Source organism: Chanodichthys erythropterus, chromosome 4 (assembly GCF_024489055.1).
Source record: "Chanodichthys erythropterus isolate Z2021 chromosome 4, ASM2448905v1, whole genome shotgun sequence".
NCBI classification, from domain to species: Eukaryota; Metazoa; Chordata; class Actinopteri; order Cypriniformes; family Xenocyprididae; genus Chanodichthys; species Chanodichthys erythropterus.
The window spans coordinates 27418215-27437314 of record NC_090224.1 but is presented as its reverse complement, the minus strand read 5'-3'; the positions used below and the strand labels follow the sequence as shown (position 1 = coordinate 27437314).

At 39.9% G+C, this 19100-nt stretch overlaps 1 protein-coding gene across 11 annotated transcripts in view; it reads left to right on the top strand.

Moving 5' to 3' along the window:
• The window catches only part of LOC137019322 (centrosomal protein of 128 kDa-like), a 210961-nt gene that overhangs the window by 22230 nt on the left and 169631 nt on the right, over positions 1-19100 (top strand). The gene's annotated exons all lie outside the window — the stretch shown is intronic.

Genomic DNA, 19100 nt, shown 5'->3' with positions numbered 1-19100 from the left:
TGAACGAACAACAAAGAAGCACAAAAAATGAACGCACAGTACACAAGAGTAAATACAAAGTGTTCGTTGTTAGTCACCAACAGCACAGCAGTTCCAGACAATCAAAACCCAGAATTACTCACATGTGAAGCGGAATCAAAGCAGCCTCCATGTCTGTTTTCAGGATTTCCCGCTTAGCTCTCTCCAGCGCTGGAAAGCTTTTCTAATATAAATGTGGGTCCTAAAGCACTTCCCCAGTCATAAACCTTCATTCCAGTGATATTCTTTTGAGCTCTTTTGTATTGTGTTTTATCTCTCTTCCTGCAGTTTTTCTTCAAATCTCCCTCTTGCTCGTTCTGTCTCCTCAACAGTCATACACCCCCTAATGCTGATTGGTTACACGTTTGTTCTTGGTGTCAGCCCGACTAACTTACAGACAGAGTTTTTCAAAATTTACTCACTCCACCTTTAAGTACGTTGTAATGAGACACTTTCACACAGATGTTATATAGTGCCTTTTTTGAAACAGTCTCAAAACTTTACAGCACAGGAGTCCTGAAATTTAGAAGAGAACCTTCCTCTGGCTCTACATCCACCGCAGCTGAAATTTCCACTTGGGGAAAAAGACTCCCTCTGTTTGGTCAGGATCTTCATTTTTCTCTGAGCTTTGTCTGAAGACAGAAGATAGTGCTGAAACAATTCCATCCATTATTCTCTTTATAATCCTTATAGACTTGATGTCTGTCATGTTGCACATTTCCTCTGGACTTTTCCAGTTTGCACCATTCTTTAGGTCAATTCTTGTACAACCCACTCTTGCCATTACATTCTGTATGATCCTGGGTTCCAGTTCCTGTGCTGGTATCTGCGGGTTATTAACACTCTGAGGTCTGAGGTATTGCTGGTGATAGCACCGCGTTTTTTTTCTTACCAGTGTGAAAGAGACTCAAAATACTCTGTCAATGTTGCACATACAATTAAGAGTTATACACCATTTTAATCTGTTGAATATCTTCTTTTATTTGTATACACAAAATGTTGTGCTTTTTGTAAAATAAAGAAAACTAACATGTGTGATCTCTCGTCTCCCTCTGAAGGAAGTCCAATCTGATAGTTCTCAGAAAATGAACTAACTTAGTGAATACTAATCACAAAAAATTAGACTTATGTCTAAAGAAACGTTGAAATATCAGGTTTCAAATTGTGTAAGTCAAATAAATCGAAAACAAAAATTCTTTGTTTATGTAATCTGTATGAAAACAGAGCCATGTCAGAAGTCCATGATTCAGCTCATTATCCGCTAATGCGGCCACACCCATGGAGTCAGTGCTATTCGGACGCAAATTCTGAGGCAATACATGTATACATCGTCTCAATCGTGTATTTATTATCTTGAAAAGTGTTTATCTACATATTACAGTGATCTCTGGAAGCCTCTGTTAGTTCCTGGAATGTCACATGGCCTGTTCTTCTTTAGGAGGCATTTGTGGACTAAAGGTGCACAGAGTGCCCTCTGGCTGCAAGTATGAATTGAAAACACAATTTCCAGTGCTCACAGTGATGACAATAAATATTGAATAAATATTACTCCTCTGTATAGAAAATTGACATAAACATATGAGAATCCATCAATATTTCTCCAAATGTGCATGCTTTTAAGCATATTAAGAAATAAGTATGGATTTCTCTCTCAATAGCGTACCTTTACTTGAAGACATAATCCACTGTGTTTACATAAAAGCACAAAAATGTCAAAATGCATGAGAGTATTCGTGTTTGCATATCCGAAACCTATTTTCTTATCTGTGTTCGGCTCCGACTCGAAAAGAAATCCATCTGGGGAACAGTGTCTCTTTTCACTTTTAATAACACAGTTAAATATCAAACACTTCCCATAGTTTAGCAACAGTAGACTGCATTTTGCAAGACTCACTTATTTGGCTGATTTGGATGTTAAGTTTGGGTTTTAAGGGAAGAACAAAAGCGCACCGCTGTGAGGGAAAAGAATGTGCACTGGATGGAATGCGGCACAATAATCATTTTATCTCAACTTGTTTTCATAATTGTTGGAAGCCCCAAATATATATCAACCTGTCCACCAGATGCCTAAGATGTAATGACAATTATATTTCACCCTGCACATCTTTGGTTCAGATGTGCTGATGTGTAAGGATACACTGCAAGCAGAAACGTCGAATGTGAGACTGGATGAAGTCTAAGTGCTCATCTTTATAATCATGCTCCTTCTCCAAAGTGCTGATCACATCACACTACAGAGATGGAGAGAATTATGAAAGGGAGACTCCATTAATATATTATATTAAAGAGCACATTAACAAAATCAAACTAAAGGCTTTAAGATTCTAGATATTTTAAAATAATGAAAAAGTAAAAGAAATATACAGAATTCTTTACTATTTTAGTTTACCAATCACATTTGTGACATTGACCATGTAAACTGCTATGTGCAAAAGGTCAGATGTTAACTTTTCACTCAAACTGCCAATAATATAAATACAACACTGTTCAAAAGTTTGGGGTCAGTACTTTTTTTTTTTTTTTTGAAAATTCATATTTTTAGTCAGCAAGGATGCATTACATTCACCAACAGTGGCATTAAAGATATTTATAAGGTTGTTATAAATGCTGTTCTTTTGAAATTTCTTTTCATCGAATCCTGGAAAAAAAAATGTATCATGGTTTCCACAAACACATTAAACAGCACAACTGATTTGAACATCAATAATAATAAGAAATGTTTCTTGAGCCCTAAATCAGCATATTAAAATGATTTCTGAAGGATCATGTGACACTGAAGATTAGTAATGATAATGAAAATTCAGCTTTGTATCACAGGAATAAATTACATTTTGAAAAAAACAAAAACAAAAACAAAACATAAAACATTTTAAATTGTAATAATATTTCACAATATTACTGCTTTTACTGTATTTTAATCAAATAAATGCAACATTGGTTAGCATAAGAGACTTCTTTCAAAACCATTAAAAAAAAAAAAAAAAACTTACCACCCCCAAACTTTTGAATGGTAGTGTATAAATGCATCCAGTGTGTTTTAAATATATTTTAATTACATGTCAGGAGTAGTTTGAGGCAACAGGTGTACCTTAGTGCAGACCACCACTATAGGCAGGCCCGGGTTGTGTGTGAGTGTGTTATCTCCCAACGGCAGCAGGACACTCTCTTCCTCCGACTCAGGATTCCTTCTCTGTGGCACAGCGTCCAGATCACTTCCTCGTTCCACATACTCCTGGAACTGCTTTGTCACTGCATGCACACACAGTCACATTCTAACTGCATTTACTAAAGGTTATTTACTAACTGGAAACTCATTCATGCAAGTATAAGAAATGTCAGCACCGCCTGCAGCTATCACAGATCAAAATGCATCACCACACTAGAGCATTCCTGCAGGGTACTTATGAAATAAGGTCAATATAAGATTTTAAGAGTCAAAATGTGAAGCTTGAGTCTTAGCTCTTTTTAATGATGTATAGTTTGTCAACTGCACATCAACATTTAGGCTATATAACAAATATATTAGCCTACATGAAATGCCATAGAGGCAGGAATGTTCAGACACTTTGCATCACAGAAATACAATATAGTTTAAAGTATATTAAAATAGAAAACCATTATTTGGTTAGAGACCTAAGGCTTCTTTTTAAAAAAAAATGTGTTCAATCTTTTGACTGGTACTGTAATTTAACCCTCTGAAGTCAGAGGCTGATTTGGGGCCTGGAGTTTTGACATGCTTTTTTTTTTTTTTTTTTGATTTGTGCTTTTTTCAGTTGTTCATAAACATATTAATGACACAAGTGTCATTACTCTGTATTCAGCACAAACTAGGCTACATAATATGTGAGAAACATGTATGTACATGTTTGTGTTTTTGATGGAATAATGTTTATGCGTGGTTATTGAAAAAACAAAAAAAAACAAAACCTTAAGTCACTGAAATAAGGCCAAAAAAAAAAATAAAAATAAATCTGTGTTCACAAGACTTCTGGGTATTGGAGGTTGTAGACTAGAGTTTTTTTTTTTTCTTCAAAATTATGTAAAAAATATCCTACCTACTCCTTCATATAAAACAATATATTGATTTAGTTTTTGTAAGACACTTTTTGTCAAGAAACACAGTATGCGTGAATCATCATGAATAATGGGTCATTCTCACCTGAGAAGACAAAAGAATCACATAATAATGACCTGGAATGACTTGCATATTAGGAGGCCTTTCAGTCAGGTAGGCTGTGAAAAAACCCTCTGTGATCATGTATCAAACTCATCATGGAGTATATCAAACATACAGAAAAAACAGCAATACTGTGAAATGTTATTACAATTTAATAAATAATTATTACAATTTTAATAATTATATTATATACTTTAAAATATAATGTATTTCTGTGATGCAAAGTGTCTGAACAATTATGTTACCTCTATGGCATTTCATATAGGCTTTTAGCTTAAAAGTATGCACATTTGGATAAATATTGATGGATTCTCATATGTTTATGTAAATTTTCTATAGAGTAATATTTATTCAATATTTATTGTCATCACTATGAGCGCTGGATACTGTGTTTTCAATTCATACTTGCAGCCAGAGGGTGCTCTGTGCACATTTAGTCCACAAATTCATCAAAAGAAGAACAGGAACCAGGAACTAACAGCATGTCTTCCAGAGATCACTAACCATGGCTTTAACATCCAGATAAACACTTTTCAAGACAATAAATACACGATTGAGACGATGTATGCATGTATTGACTCAGAATTTGTGTCTGAATAGGGCTCGTTCCGTGGGCGTGGCTGCATTAGCGGATAATGAGCTGAATTACGGACTTCTGCCATGGCTCTCTTTTCATACATATTACATAAACACAGAATGTTTGTTTTCAATTTGACTTACACGATTTAAAACCTGACATTTCAACGTTTCTTTAGACATAAGTCAAATTTTTTGTCATTAGTATTCACTAAGTTACAGTTCATTATCTGAGAACTATCAGATTGGACTTTGTTCAGAGGGAGACAAGAGATCACGCATCATGTTAGTTTTCTTTATTTTACAAAAAGCACAACATTGTGTTTTTACTCTGAGTGTACACAAATAAAAGAAGACATTCTATAGTTTCAATTGATATATTACTTATGTCTCTATGACAAAAAATGACGGAGTATTTTAAGTCTGTTTTGCTGCAATGTATAAAAATTCCTGCAAAACGCGCTGGCGCGTTACCCGACTCGAGAGAGTTAAAGAGTTGAGTAGTCAATGAAGAAACATAAAGAACCTGACACATAAACCTCAAATTGACCCCAGTGGGGAAATTTTTTTTGCTAGATTTGAGGGCAATAGGAGAGTTCAAAAAATACGAACTTGGAGCATCTATTTCTCAAATTGAAGAAATAAATTGCCAATTTTAATAGCGCATTGATTGTTTGAGTACATCATTTTTATAATATTGTATGTTTCACCCCTGATACCTGATTCTAGAAGTTTAGACAGAAGACGTTCATGCCAAATTGAAACAAAGGCCTTCTGGAAAACTACAAAGCAAGCAAAATTGTTGGTTTTGTTTAGGTTAATGTATTATATTTGTTATAATTTAGAGACTACATGTCTGTATTATAATATTCACAGACACTATATTTCGATTAGAATAAAGAACTTAAGAATAAAAAAATAAAAAAATAAATAAAAATGAAAAATAAAAAAATACCATTCACATTATCGGCTTGATCAAGTTGATTCTCGAAATGAAATTTAAAGTGCTCTTCCTTTTGACGTAAATTCTTCCAGAAATATTCCTCACTTCGTCTCTAAATGATGTACATGATTCTGACTAAGCTTAATTAATTTTTTCTGAGCTGATGCAGGTGTTCACTCTCTGTTGCATTGATCGCCTCAGAATTTGCATTTGAATAGAGTGTGAGCTCCGTGGGCATAATGAGATGACTCGTGAACGACTGACATCTCTGTTTTCAAACAGATGAAAACAGAAAAAAAGCAAGTAAAAGCGCAGATGACTTAACCGACTCCAGAGTGTTAACCATAACAAAACTAAAGTACTAACATTCCAGAAAAGACCTAGATGTCAGGGAAAGAGACACAATTTCACCCTTGGTATGACCAAAATTGATCATGCAACAAGCTACACTTACCTCGGGCTGAAAATTAGTGCAACTTGAAAGCTAAATTTGGCCATGAATGAACTGAAAGAGAAAGCAAGAAGGGCGTTCTATGCCATCAAAAATCAATTCAAATTGAAATACCAATCAGAATCTGACTCAAAATATTCTAATCAGTCATAGAACCTATTGCACTATATGGCAGTGAAGTTTGGGGCCCTCTTCTAAACCACAAATTTGACAAATGGGACAAAAACTCAACAGAACCCTGCATGCAGAGTTCAGTAAGAGTATCCTGAGAGTACAGAGGAGCACACCAAACAACGCATGACACCTCTTATTCCATCTTTGAAGGCAGGAGAAGGACTGTGTCTGAGATGGGACGTAAGTAGTCCTTTGGTATTCCGTTTTTTTTTTTTTTTTTTTGTCTTCAACCTTCCTGACTCTTCCATCGTTTCCTGGGAAACTCTTTTGTATAATGCCCATGGGCCAGTAATTTCTTTTAACTTGGCTTTTCTTGAGCAGGACTACGTCTCCATGTTGAAGGTTACGTTCCTCTCTTTGCCACTTTCTGCAATTTTGAAGAGTGTTTAGATACTCCCTTCTCCAAGAGGTGTTGGCTAAACTTTGATCTTGTCTCCACTGGCAGATGTAGTGGTCCCTTTCATTTAATTTGCCATTTAGAGGTGGAAGTGTGCCAGTCTTTTGTGTGAGAAGTGTTGCTGGAGTTAGGATGAGTAGATTGTTTGGATCTGTTGATGCTGGTATTAATAGACGAGCATTTGTGTTCCAAATCTTCCTGAAGCAGTGTTTTTAAATCGGCCATCGCTAAATAAATCGTTATTTTGTTTTTTTTTGGCGCACCAAAAATATTCTTGTCGCTTTATAATGTTAATATTGAACCTCTGTACTCACATGAACCGATTTAAATATGTTTTTAGTACCTTTATGGATCTTGAGAGAGGAAGTGTCATCCCTATGGAGGCCTCACGGAGCCATCGGATGTTGGCATTTATGATGGTGTTTTTTTGTTTTTTTTTAATTCATTTTGGATGCATTTTTGCCCCAAGCCCCCATTAATTTCCGACCTTGCTTATAATAATCCACATGTATAAGTATTTCCAGTTAATTTGGCCTGAACATCAGCAGCATGAGACGGTCTGGTAAGTGCGTCATAACCGTTTAACCTTGTGCAATCTTTGAAGTGTAGTGCGTCACATGTCTTTTGCACTTGCTCTGCTGTGCTGACTGAAGCAAAGTCTTTGAGTGAAAGCATGAAAAGTAGCTGATTCCAGTACGAAACATAACAGTTGTTCAGTGTAGATGCATTTTGCTAGATGTACATTTTATTTCAATTGTTTTATAGATCTATTCATGAGAATCGATAGGGTCACTGTCACCTTTGCACCTAAATATTTCTTCACAGTCGCACCTAGTTATTTTCAGTCGCAAATGCAATTTCTAGTATTGCATTAGTATTGCGTCTCCATTCCCTCCTTCAGGAAATGAGGGTTACCTTTGTAACCAAGACGTTCCCATTCAGTTGGTCACGTTCGACATACGTTGGACAGACCGACGAATAGGAATTCCTACCAAAGCGCCACAGGAGCTGCCCTCTTCCAACGCTCTGTTGTAAGCCACCTGAACCCCCTTGCCCAAGGACGGTGGGACGATGAGAGGTGGGTTTTCACAGAGGGAAAGACACAGGCTTCGTTTAGGAGCAAACGTGGAACTAGACATATGGGATCCCTGTAGGGTCACACATACTGTACCCAGCCTAAACCCGGTTCTCAAGGATGCAACAGAGTATAGGCCTGGCGCCAGATGCTCCGCCATGTCAGCCGCCGAAGGGAGATTGGAGGACTCAACAGGGTCTGCCTTGTAGAGACTCTCTGGAGTAAAAGAGCATGTAAATGCAGCAAGCTGACACTAAGCCGGGGCCTCTTCGTGCCTCTGACATGAGGTGAGAACACGGGAGGAGACCGGCTCGACACAAAGGTTATAGAATCTAGCGAACATGTTAGGTGTCGCCCAGCTCGCAGCTCTACAAATGTCTTTCAGCAAGGCTCCACGAGCCAGCACCCAGGAGGATGCAACACCTCTCGTGGAGTGAGAATGCAACCTGAGCGGGCAGGGCACGCCTTGAGCTTGGTAAGCCAAGGCGATGTTGTGACTTTCCAGTGGGCCATCCTCTGCTTGGAGACAGCCTTTCCCTTCTGCTGGCCTTCGTAACAGACAAAGAGCTGGTCTGAGGTCCTGAAGGTTTGAGTTCTGTCTATGTACAGTCGCAAAGCGCGAACTGGACAGAGCAAAGCCAGGGCTGGGTCTGCCTCCTCTGGAGGCAGCGCTTACAGGCTCACTATCTGGTCCCGGAAGGGAGTGGTAGGAACCTTGGGCACATAGCCAGGCCGGGGTCTCAGTATCACGTGGCCATCATCCGGCCCAAACTCTAGGCACAATTCGTCGACCGAAAATGCCTGCAGGTTCCCTTACCCTCTTGATGGAGGCCAATGCAACCAACAGTAAAGTTTTCATAGACAGAATCTTTAAGTCTGCTGACTGCAAAGGCTCAAAGGGAGCATTCTAGAATGCTCGAAGCACCAGAGCAAGGTCCCAAGAGGGCAACCTGATGACCAGATCGTGCTTACCAACAGACTTGCCTTCAATGTGGTCGTTGTAGTGATTTTTTGGATTAGACTCACATGAGGGCACCACAAATGTAGTGATTTTGGTCTTAAATATTAATATTAATATTTTGTATTAATATTAATATTGAGTCAGATGATTCCTTCCAATATTTCGAGGCACCAGTCAGGATTCCCACCTTGACAATAAAGAACAAATCATGAAAGATTGTTAACTGAATTAATATTTTATAAATTGGAGGAAGTTTATCATCTGACCAATCTGAAGGATTTAGTGTGATTTGGGCGAGCTTGTAGAGCCACTGATTTTCAACACAAGAATGACACAGTTTGCAATAAAATGAATTTATTAACAAAAAGATATACAAGGGTAAAATATCACACTCACTAAATACTACAAAGGTAAATGACTAAACTACTAAGGAAAAATGACTAAACTACTAAGACAATTGAATCAATAATCAAACAGAAACTACAAACTACAACACAAATGGATGTTAACAAAACTGAATGCCAAGTAGATGAGCAACGAATTGGACGAAGCAATGAATGGGTAATTAGCAGTCTATGAGGGGGTCAATTGTGGTCTTTCTGGATGCTGGTATTAAAAATAAGTAAATAAGCATTTACTCTGAATACAGATAACGTGTCTAATGTATCTATCTGTGTACGCTGACCCTACAAAAACAGTCTCTACACAAATAACAATCTCATTTAGCAACAACCTATTGCCAAGGCTTTTGGAAAAGGTTTGGTTAGCTTATATTTACGTTTCACTTGGTCGGGTGATCAGTCTGGTATCCTTCCATGTGCAGTGGGAGACTGGATTGCTTTCCAACAGCTGCAGAGCTGCACTGAGTGCTGGAGGTCTTTGTGTAATCCAGAGAACTGTAGGTCAGATGGTGGTCAGTCCGTAGGATCTTCTGTAGGTTGGAGGTACTTGGGTTATGCAGGTCAGGAGTCAAAGTCCTCTGCAGAAGCACTTTGGCTGCTTGATCCGTGCGGTGAAAGGTTTACTCGCAAAAGTCTCACCTTGGTCGTGCTGTTGTTCTTCCCTCGTCAGGTCAGAAACTCAGAACAAGGGTCTGTTCACTTGGGAAAACTTTTATTCCTTTTCGTTGGGGAGGGGATTACTAATTCCCACCTTTCCTGATGTGGTGATGTGATTGGGTCACAGCATTCCAGGTGTCAAGGTGTCAACAAGTTTCACAGGATGAAAGGTGGGTGTGTTAAGGGACTAACACGCCCACCTTTCATCCTGTGAAACTTGTTGAATTGTTCCAAAATACACAGTTAAATAAGACAATGTCTTTAGGACCTTGGAAATGCTTTATTTCTTTTTCAAACCTTTCTCAAAGGTATCACACTTCTGTCTCAGTGGGTGTAGTTGCATTGGCTTTTATTCCAGAAGTGGTTTACACTGTGTGCACAGTTTCCTGGATGAGTACAAGGACACATAGGACATGTTCCTTACAGTATTCCTGTCCATTTTTGGGGATTTCAAGCCAGTATGTTTAGAAAATGTTTTCCTTGGTGTGCTCTAGCCAGAACCGGTTTGGCAGCCCTAGGAGTCCATGGTCATTCGCCCCTTGAACTCAGGCATGGAAGCCTGAGGTGAACAAGGGTAACTCGTGATGAGATTAGCCTATCGTCAATGGGCCGTTGATGTCATCTTTCCTGTCTCCCACCTTTGGCAGTCCTGATTACAGTAGTCATTTACTTGTCGTTGAGGGTCCTATCACATTCTTTTGATTAATCAAAGTGGGACAAAAGAATGTCTGTTGTGAAGCTCTGGTGCCATCATGTCTGTTGTTTAGGGGTGTGATTCTTCCGGAAAAATACATTTTTACGACCTGAAAATGATGCTCTCGTAAATCATGCAAAAAAAAAAAAAAGGGTCAGGGTCTCAGAGAGACCAGACAGTGTACAGACTTGTGAGTTTTTGTGACCATTGTGAGGGAAATACACAATTTATTCCCATAAACTGTGTAGTCAGTCGTTCTCCCTCCCATCTGCACAGTGTGAATTGTGAACGCAGGCAGGTCAGTGAGTTACAGGGCGCTCCGTGTCTCCGTCCAGTTTAGGCTAGTAACTAGGCCTATGCTGTTATATAGTTTATAGGGGTGTGATGAGCAAATTGTGACAAGATTTCTCGTCGAGGCGAAAAGTAGTCTCGTGATGTTGCCATGACAGAGTGTTAGGATGATTAGGAAAGAATATTCCACCGCTACGTTTAAATTATGCCTCCACTGTCATTTTGCTTTGTATTTAAATAAAAAAACATTTAATTCAGTTGTATAACGCTCCATATTCACAGAGTACGCGCGATCACGAAAGTGAAAGTAAACGCGAGCGCGCATTCAAACGCGATTTCAATACCCGCATTTGAAAGCAGCTCCCTGATGAATGCAGATATCTCTCAATATGAAAGCTATCTTAGGCTGGGCAGTGTAGTTCTCTTGGCTCTGTATCAAAGAAAAATGTGGTCTTATTTGCACTTTGAATATTGAGATTATGGTTGCATTTATTATAAAGTGTTACCAAAAAAAAAATGAATAACAGTTTTCTCTTAATCTTAAGCACAAACAATAAGGTTTCATTTGTTAACATTAGTTAATGCACTGTGAACTATCATGAACTAACAATGAATGACTATATTTATTAACTAACATAAACATGTTAGATTAATAAATACTGTAGCAAAGATATTGATCATTGTTAGTTGATGTTGGTTAATACATAAATGAGACCTTATTGTAAAGTGTTACCATTTTTATTTATACTGTTTTTATTTCTATGATCAGTTTGTGGAAAGGAGTTCAGTTAGGAGGTCAAAAGTTGTAGTAACTCATAAATCATGTACAGTATGGTCTGAAGAGACTGAAATCATACAGGAGAGAAGTCAGTCAGTTGAGTTAGTGGCAAAACCTTTTACAGAACTTGAGTATTGTTGTCTTTTGCTGCATATGATAATTCATACTCAGAAAGTAGAACTGAAATGACATTCATTACAAGATGATTCTCAGTATCCTCGACATCCATGTTGTTAACCTGGATGCCACCCACCACATGTGGACAGTACATCTCTGCATTACAGGGTTCCAGAGTACATACGAAGGCATCTCTCTTCTCCAGCACCTGTGTGGGAGGCCAGTTTTCTTGAGATGCTTCCGCTGACTGGGGTTTAACAGCCTGCATCAGTTCTTGACCAAGGTTTTCTTTAGGCACTCTACCTACCTCTACTACTTCGCATAGGTTCTGATTTGCAATGCTACCTTTAATAGGATGTGGAGTTCTGATATGGGCCCATAACTGACAGTTGTGGCAGTCAACCATGGGTGCAAGTCTGTTCAGCAAGTCTTGGCCAATGAGGAGCTGTTCTGTCTCAAAATCAACAATGTAAATGGGGTGGACAACTTTCATGTCACCAAAAGTTAACTCTGCCCATACTCTGCGTTTAACAGGAGCTTGGTCCTGTGTGTAGCCTGTTATGTTGATCTGACAATCCTCTACTCTGAGCCATTTCCCCAGGACATGTTTTTTTTTTTTTTAAGTTCCCCAAACAGCCTGGCTGACATCAAAGAAATCTCTGAACCTATATCTAGTAGGGCATCGCATGTCAAAATACCTTCAATTGAAGCAGAAATATAAATTCTCTTGGCCTGGCCTTTCTGTGTTAAGTCACCGATTAACTGACGGAAAGTGGGTTTGTGGGAATTAACTTCTGACTGTGTAGGTTTAGGAGCCCCCTCAGCTCTTCCCCTCACCCAATGAGGTACACGCTGGATGGAGGTGGAGTGGGGTCCCGTTCTAGTCATGCTGTTGATGGCGGGTTGTGGCGATCTGAAAAAAAGGGTTTAACCCAGGGGAGTCAGGGTTAAACACTTCAATGTCTCGTGCCAGTTTCTTAAGTTGACGCAGTCGGCTATCTCTAGCTAACAATGAGCTTGGAGGTTCATAATACAGGTGAGCAGGTCTTCCCTAGGTCGGAGAGTCAAAAGCTGCTTCACGCTGCATCTGTGGCTCGGCGGCCAGAAATTATGGGTTCGCTACTCTGCTGATAGCGCCGTCCTCGTGCTAGATTATCATATAGGGGGTCCCTGGCCATTGAACCAAAAGGGCTGAAACGCACACTTTGTGGTTCGGGCAGCTCATACCGGGTATCTCCCTCTATATCCAATTCTTTCAACCTTCTCCCTATTTCCTCAAATCTTCGCTCCGTAACATCAGGTTTGCTTGGCCAGTCCAGGGCCCTAACAGTAGCTCTGTTGTGACTGTGTTGAAAGTCTCTCAACTGGTCAATTTCTCTGCCTAACTCTTCCCTAAGCTGGGCTTGGACACATTTGGAATCATGTAGCTGTCGCTTAAACATTTCCGCTTGTTCACGAGTATCAGCATAAAGCCTTCTCTCCATTTCTAGGTCAGATCTCAAACTAGAAATTTCAGACAATGCAGCTCTTAATTCTGCCTTTACTTCAGTAAAGTAATTTAACTCATCTGCCTTGGCAGATAATTCTTGCCGAGTTTGTGCCAGCTCTGTTTGTAGAGTGGCAGTATCCACATCTTGGTGGTCTACAGAAAGGGGACCTGAGTGTCCTTCCTTAAGTTCCCTGAGCTCTTTTTTTAGCTTCTAGGTTCTTATCATTTAGCTTTCTAGCTTCGGCTTCCTGATCATGGACAATACATTGCAAGTCCTCTTTTTTTGCTGACAGACTATCAGCTTCTGCCCTTAGGCGGTCATTTTCTTTACGCAGCTCAGCAATCTCACTCTTAAGGTCCTCTATCCTCAAATCTCTATCTTTTATATGATCCCGGGCAATGTTTACTTTATCAACAGCTTGCGGTAGCTGGGCAGCCCAGTTTAATGCTAAACTAGAGAGCAGTTTAATCATCTTGTCACCCTTTGGGGCTTTGGTTGCTGTTTCAGATACTAGCTCTTCTGTTTTCTGGCTAATTTCATCATATTCTAGACCATGAAGTGTTTCTACGTACCCTGGATTAACGCCACTGGTAAGGTCTACTACCAGCTGTTCAGGCGTGGTTAATTCAGCCATTTGGTTATGCTATGTTACACTCAGCTGCCTTTAAAAGTATAGATAATCCTTGTTACAACAGGTCACACAAAGAAGCAAAGGGTACGATGCTAGCTTTGAATTGTCGGTGGGTGTTGACCTCTTCCGACAAGTTTCACAAAGAAACAATAAATCAATATTATAGGCTTACTAGGTACATATGCCCTATGCTATACTTAATAGCAATTAAATGGCCACTACTCAAGAGTTAAAGTCTGCCAATGCTACTTGTTCCTGATACAGGAAAATTACCAGATCTTTGCCAACACACAATGATCCACAGACTAGCCAAACTCTGTGCTTGCCAAACAAATCCTATCCGTAAACAGTACTGTAAATGTGAGTGGAGAAAACTATCAATCAAGTCTGGAGGGAATCACAAACTGATAATAGATTATGTAGTCGGAGCTGGTAAACTGAACAGACACTTGGTTTCCTTTTAACACTCTGAGGTCTAAAAACGCGCCGGCGCGTTTTGCAGTTTTTTTTTCACATTGCAGCAAAACAGACTTCAAATACTCCGTCATTTTTTGTCATAGAGACATAAGTAATATATCAATTGAAACTATAGAATGTCTTCTTTTATTTATATACACTCAAAGTAAAAACAAAATGTTGTGCTTTTTGTAAAATAAAGAAAACTAACATGATGTGTGATCTCTCCTCTCCCTCTGAACGAAATCCAATCTGATAATTCTCAGAAAATGAACTGTAACTTAGTGAATACTAATCACAGAAAAATTAAACTTATGTCTAAAAAAACGTTAAGATGTCAAGTTTTAAATCATGTAAGTCAAATCGAAAACAAACCTTCTGTGTTTATGTAATCTGTATGAAAAGAGAGCCATGTCAGAAGACTGTGATTCAGCTCATTACCCGCTAATGCGGCCACGCCCACGGAGCCAGCGCTATTCAGACGCAAATTCAGAGGCAATACATGCATTCATCATCTCAATCGTGTATTTATTGTCTTGAAAAGTGTTTATCTGGATGTAAAAGTCATGGTTAGCGATCTCTAGAAGACATACAGTTAGTTCCTGTTTACTTTTCTTCTATGGATGAATTTTAGATGAGTTTTTGTTTCTTTAGCGCCCTCCTGCTGCTGTATGAATTGGAAACTCCATTCATGGAATAGCCTCTTCTTCTTTTAGATGAATTTGTGGACTAAAAATGCACAGAGCGCCCTCCGACTTCAAGGATGAATTGAAAACGCCAGCGCTCATAGTAATGACAGTGAATATTGAATTAAAATAACTCCTCTGTATAGAAAATTGACATAAGCATATGAGAATCCAATATTTCTCCAAATGTGCATGCTTTTAAACTAAAAGCCTATATTCAGACTCTTTGCATCACAGAAATACATTATATTTTAAAGTATAATATAAAACCATTACTTTATATTGTAATAATATTTTTCTGTATGTTTCATATATCATAATGAGCTTGAGACATCACAGAAGGTTTTTTTTCACAGCCTACCTGACTGAAATGCCTCATTAATATGCAAGTCATTTCAGCTCATTACTATCCAATTCTTTTGTCTTCTCAGGTGAGAATGGCCCATTTTCAGTGGTGATTCACGCCTCCTCGCATACTGTGTTCCTTGGCAAAAAGTGTCTTACAAAAACTAAATGAATATATTGTTTTATATGAAGGAGTAGGCAGCATAATTTTTACATAATTCTGAAGCAAAAATTCTAGTCTACAACCTCCAATACCCAAAAGTCTTGTGAACACAGATTTACTATACTTTTTTTGGCCTTATTTCAGTGACTTAAGTTTTTAGTTTTTTCAATAACCACGCATAAATGTTATTCCTTCAAAAACACAAACATGTACATACATGTTCCTCACATATTATTGTAGCCTAGTTTGTGCTGAATACAGTGTAATGACACTTTTTCCATTAATATGTTTATGAAGAACTGAAAAAAGCACAAATGTCAGAGCATGTCAAAACTTCTCCAGGCCCCAAATCAGCCTCAGACTCCAGAGGGTTAAAGCTTTACTCTTATCTTTCTGTGTTTTCAGTTGTATTGACAAAACAAAAGGCTCGTTTCAATCTAAGCCCGCCTCACACGGGGCACCAAAATGTGGTGATTTTTGGATTAGACTCACATGAGGGCACCACAAATGTAGTGATTTTGGTCTTGAATATTAATATTAATAATAATACAAATACTATTAATATTGAGTCAGATGATTCATTCCAATATTTCGGGGCACCAGTCAGGATTCTCACCTTGACAATAAAGAACAATCATGAAAGATTGTTAACTGAATTGACACAGTTTGACACAGTTTGCAATAAAATGATTTTATTAACAAAAAGATATACAAGGGTAAAATATCACACTCACTAAATACTACAAAGGAAAATGACTAAACTATTAAGGAAAAATGACTAAACTACTAAGACAATTGAATCAATAATCAAACAGAAACTACAAACTACAACACAAATGGATGTTAACAAAACTGAATGCCAAGTAGATGAGCAACGGATTGGACGAAGCAATGAATGGGTAATTAGTAGTCTATGAGGGGGTCAATTGTGGTCTTTCTGGATGCTGGTATTAAAAATAAGTAAATAAGCATTTACTCTGAATACAGATAACGTGTCTAATGTATCTATCTGTGTACGCTGACCCTAGAAAAACAGTCTCTACACAAATAGCAATCTCATTTAGCAACAACCTAATGCCAAGGCTTTTGGAAAAGGTTTGGTTAGCTTATATTTACGTTTCACTTGGTCGGGTGATCAGTCTGGTATCCTTCCATGTGCAGTGGGAGACTGGATTGCTTTCCAACAGCTGCAGAGCTGCACTGAGTGCTGGAGGTCTTTGTGTAATCCAGAGAACTGTAGGTCAGATGGTGGTCGGTCCGTAGGATCTTCTGTAGGTTGGAGGTACTTGGGTTATGCAGGTCAGGAGTCAAAGTCCTCTGCAGAAGCACTTTGGCTGCTTGATCCATGCGGTGAAAGGTTTACTCGCAAGAGTCTCACCTTGGTCGTGCTGTTGTTCTTCCCTCGTCAGGTCAAAAACTCAGAACAAGGGTCTGTTCACTTGGGGAAACTTTTATTCCTTCTCGTTGGGGAGGGGATTACTAATCCCCACCTTTCCTGATGTGCTGATGTGATTGGGTCACAGCATTCCAGGTGTCTGTCCCTTAACACGCCCACCTTTCATCCTGTGAAACTTGTTGTATTGTTCCAAAATACACAGTTAAATAAGGCAATGTATTTAGGACCTTGAAAATGATTTATTTCTTTTTCAAACCTTTCTCAAAGTTCTGAACTAGTAGAGTCCAAACTTGATGTGAATTGGTTGAGGTATCACACTTCTGTCTCAGTGGGTGTAGTTGCATTGGCTTTTATTCCAGATGTGGTTTACACTGTGTGTGAAATTTCCTGGATGAGTACAAGGACACATAGGACATGTTCCTTACAGTATTCCTGTCCATTTTTGGTGATTTCAAGTCAATATGTTTAGAAAATGTCTTCCTTTCTGAGCATTTCTTTGTTCTTGCTGTGCTCTAGCCAGAACCGGTTTGGCAGCCTTAGGAGTACATGGTCATTCGCACCTTGAACTCAGGCATGGAAGCCTGAGGTGAGCAAAGGCAACTCGTGATGAGATTAGCCTATCGTCAATGGGCCGTTGATGTCATCTTTCCTGTCTCCCACCTTTGGCAGTCCTGATTACAATAGTCATTTACTTGTTGTTGAGGGTCCTATCACATTCTTTTGATTAATCAAAGTGGGACAAAAGAATGTCTGTTGTGAAGCTCTGGTGCCATCACATCTGTTGTTCACTACATCATGGTATGCAGAAAGTGCGGCAGCATGAACATATTTGGGGGTCTTCTCGGCAAGAAGAGCAACACTTAATGAACAGGTTCCACTTCAAGGCGTAAGCACATCTAGTAGACGATGCACGTGCCGAAGTGATGGTGTTAAGTACCTTGGGGGGTAAGTCACCTAGAACCTCCGCATCCCATTTAGGGACCAGACATGAAGTTTCCAGAGGTCTTGACGTGGGTGCCAAAGAGTACCCCGTCTCTGAGAAAGAAGGTCTTTCCTCAGAGAAATGCGCGAGGAGCGAGAGCGAGAGTTCCGGGAACCAGGTCCGGTTGGGCCTATAGGGCACAAATAGCAGGACCTGCTCCTCGTCCTCCCTGACTTTGCACAAGGTCTGTGCAAGTAGGCTCACTGGGGGAAACTCATATTTGCGAAGGCCCCGAGGCCAGCTGTGTTTGCCAGTGCATCTATGCCAAATGTTCCCTCGGACAGGGAGTAAAACAGCTGGCAGTAAGAGGTTTCTGGCGAGGCAAACAGGTCTACCTGAGCCTCTCCGAACTCTCTCCAAATCAGCTGGACCACCTGGGGGTGGAGTCGCCACTCTCCCGGCAGCACAGCTCACTTTGGCTGTTAGCTCGTTTGCCACAGTTTAGCACACCAGGAACATGAATGGCGCGAAGCGACCTCAGATGCTTCTGACTCCAAGGAGGAGATGGCGGGTGAGTTGCGACATGCAACTGGAGCGTAGAGCACCTTGATGGTTGATGTACGCAACAGTCGCAGTGTTGTCCGTGCAGACCAGCACATGCTTGCCCTGTAACGGCCCTTTCAGGCGGCTCAGGGCAAGGTGTACTGCTAGCAACTTGAGGCAGTTGATGTGCCAATGCAGTTGGGGGCCCATCCAAACCCCTGATACTGCTTGCCCATTGTATGTGGCACCCCAGCCGGTGGCAGAGGCATCTGTGAACACCACAGCATGCTGGGACACCTGATCCTGGGGCACTCCTTCCCGAAGAAACAAGGGGTCCGACCACGGGCTGAAGGTTCGGCGGCATTCTGGAATGATTGCCACTCGGGACGTACCGCCTTGCCACACCCATCTCGGGACTCTGCCGTGAAGTCAGTGCTGAAGCTGTCTCATATGAAGCAAACCGAGCGGGGTTACTGCCGCTGCGGCTGCCATATGCCCCAGGAGCCTCTGAAAGAATTTCAGTGGGACCGCTGAAACGCACCTGCTGCTCATTATATACCCGTGCTGCGAGGCGAGCAGCTGCTGCATATGATTGCATGCCAATGTGCATTGGCTCGTTTTAGTTACACTCGAAGTAGATTGGCCTCTCTATCGAGATTCCTATTCGTCGGTCTGTCCGACGTACGTCGAACGTGACTGACTGAATGGGAACAAATATTCACTAATATATATATATATATATATATATATATATATAT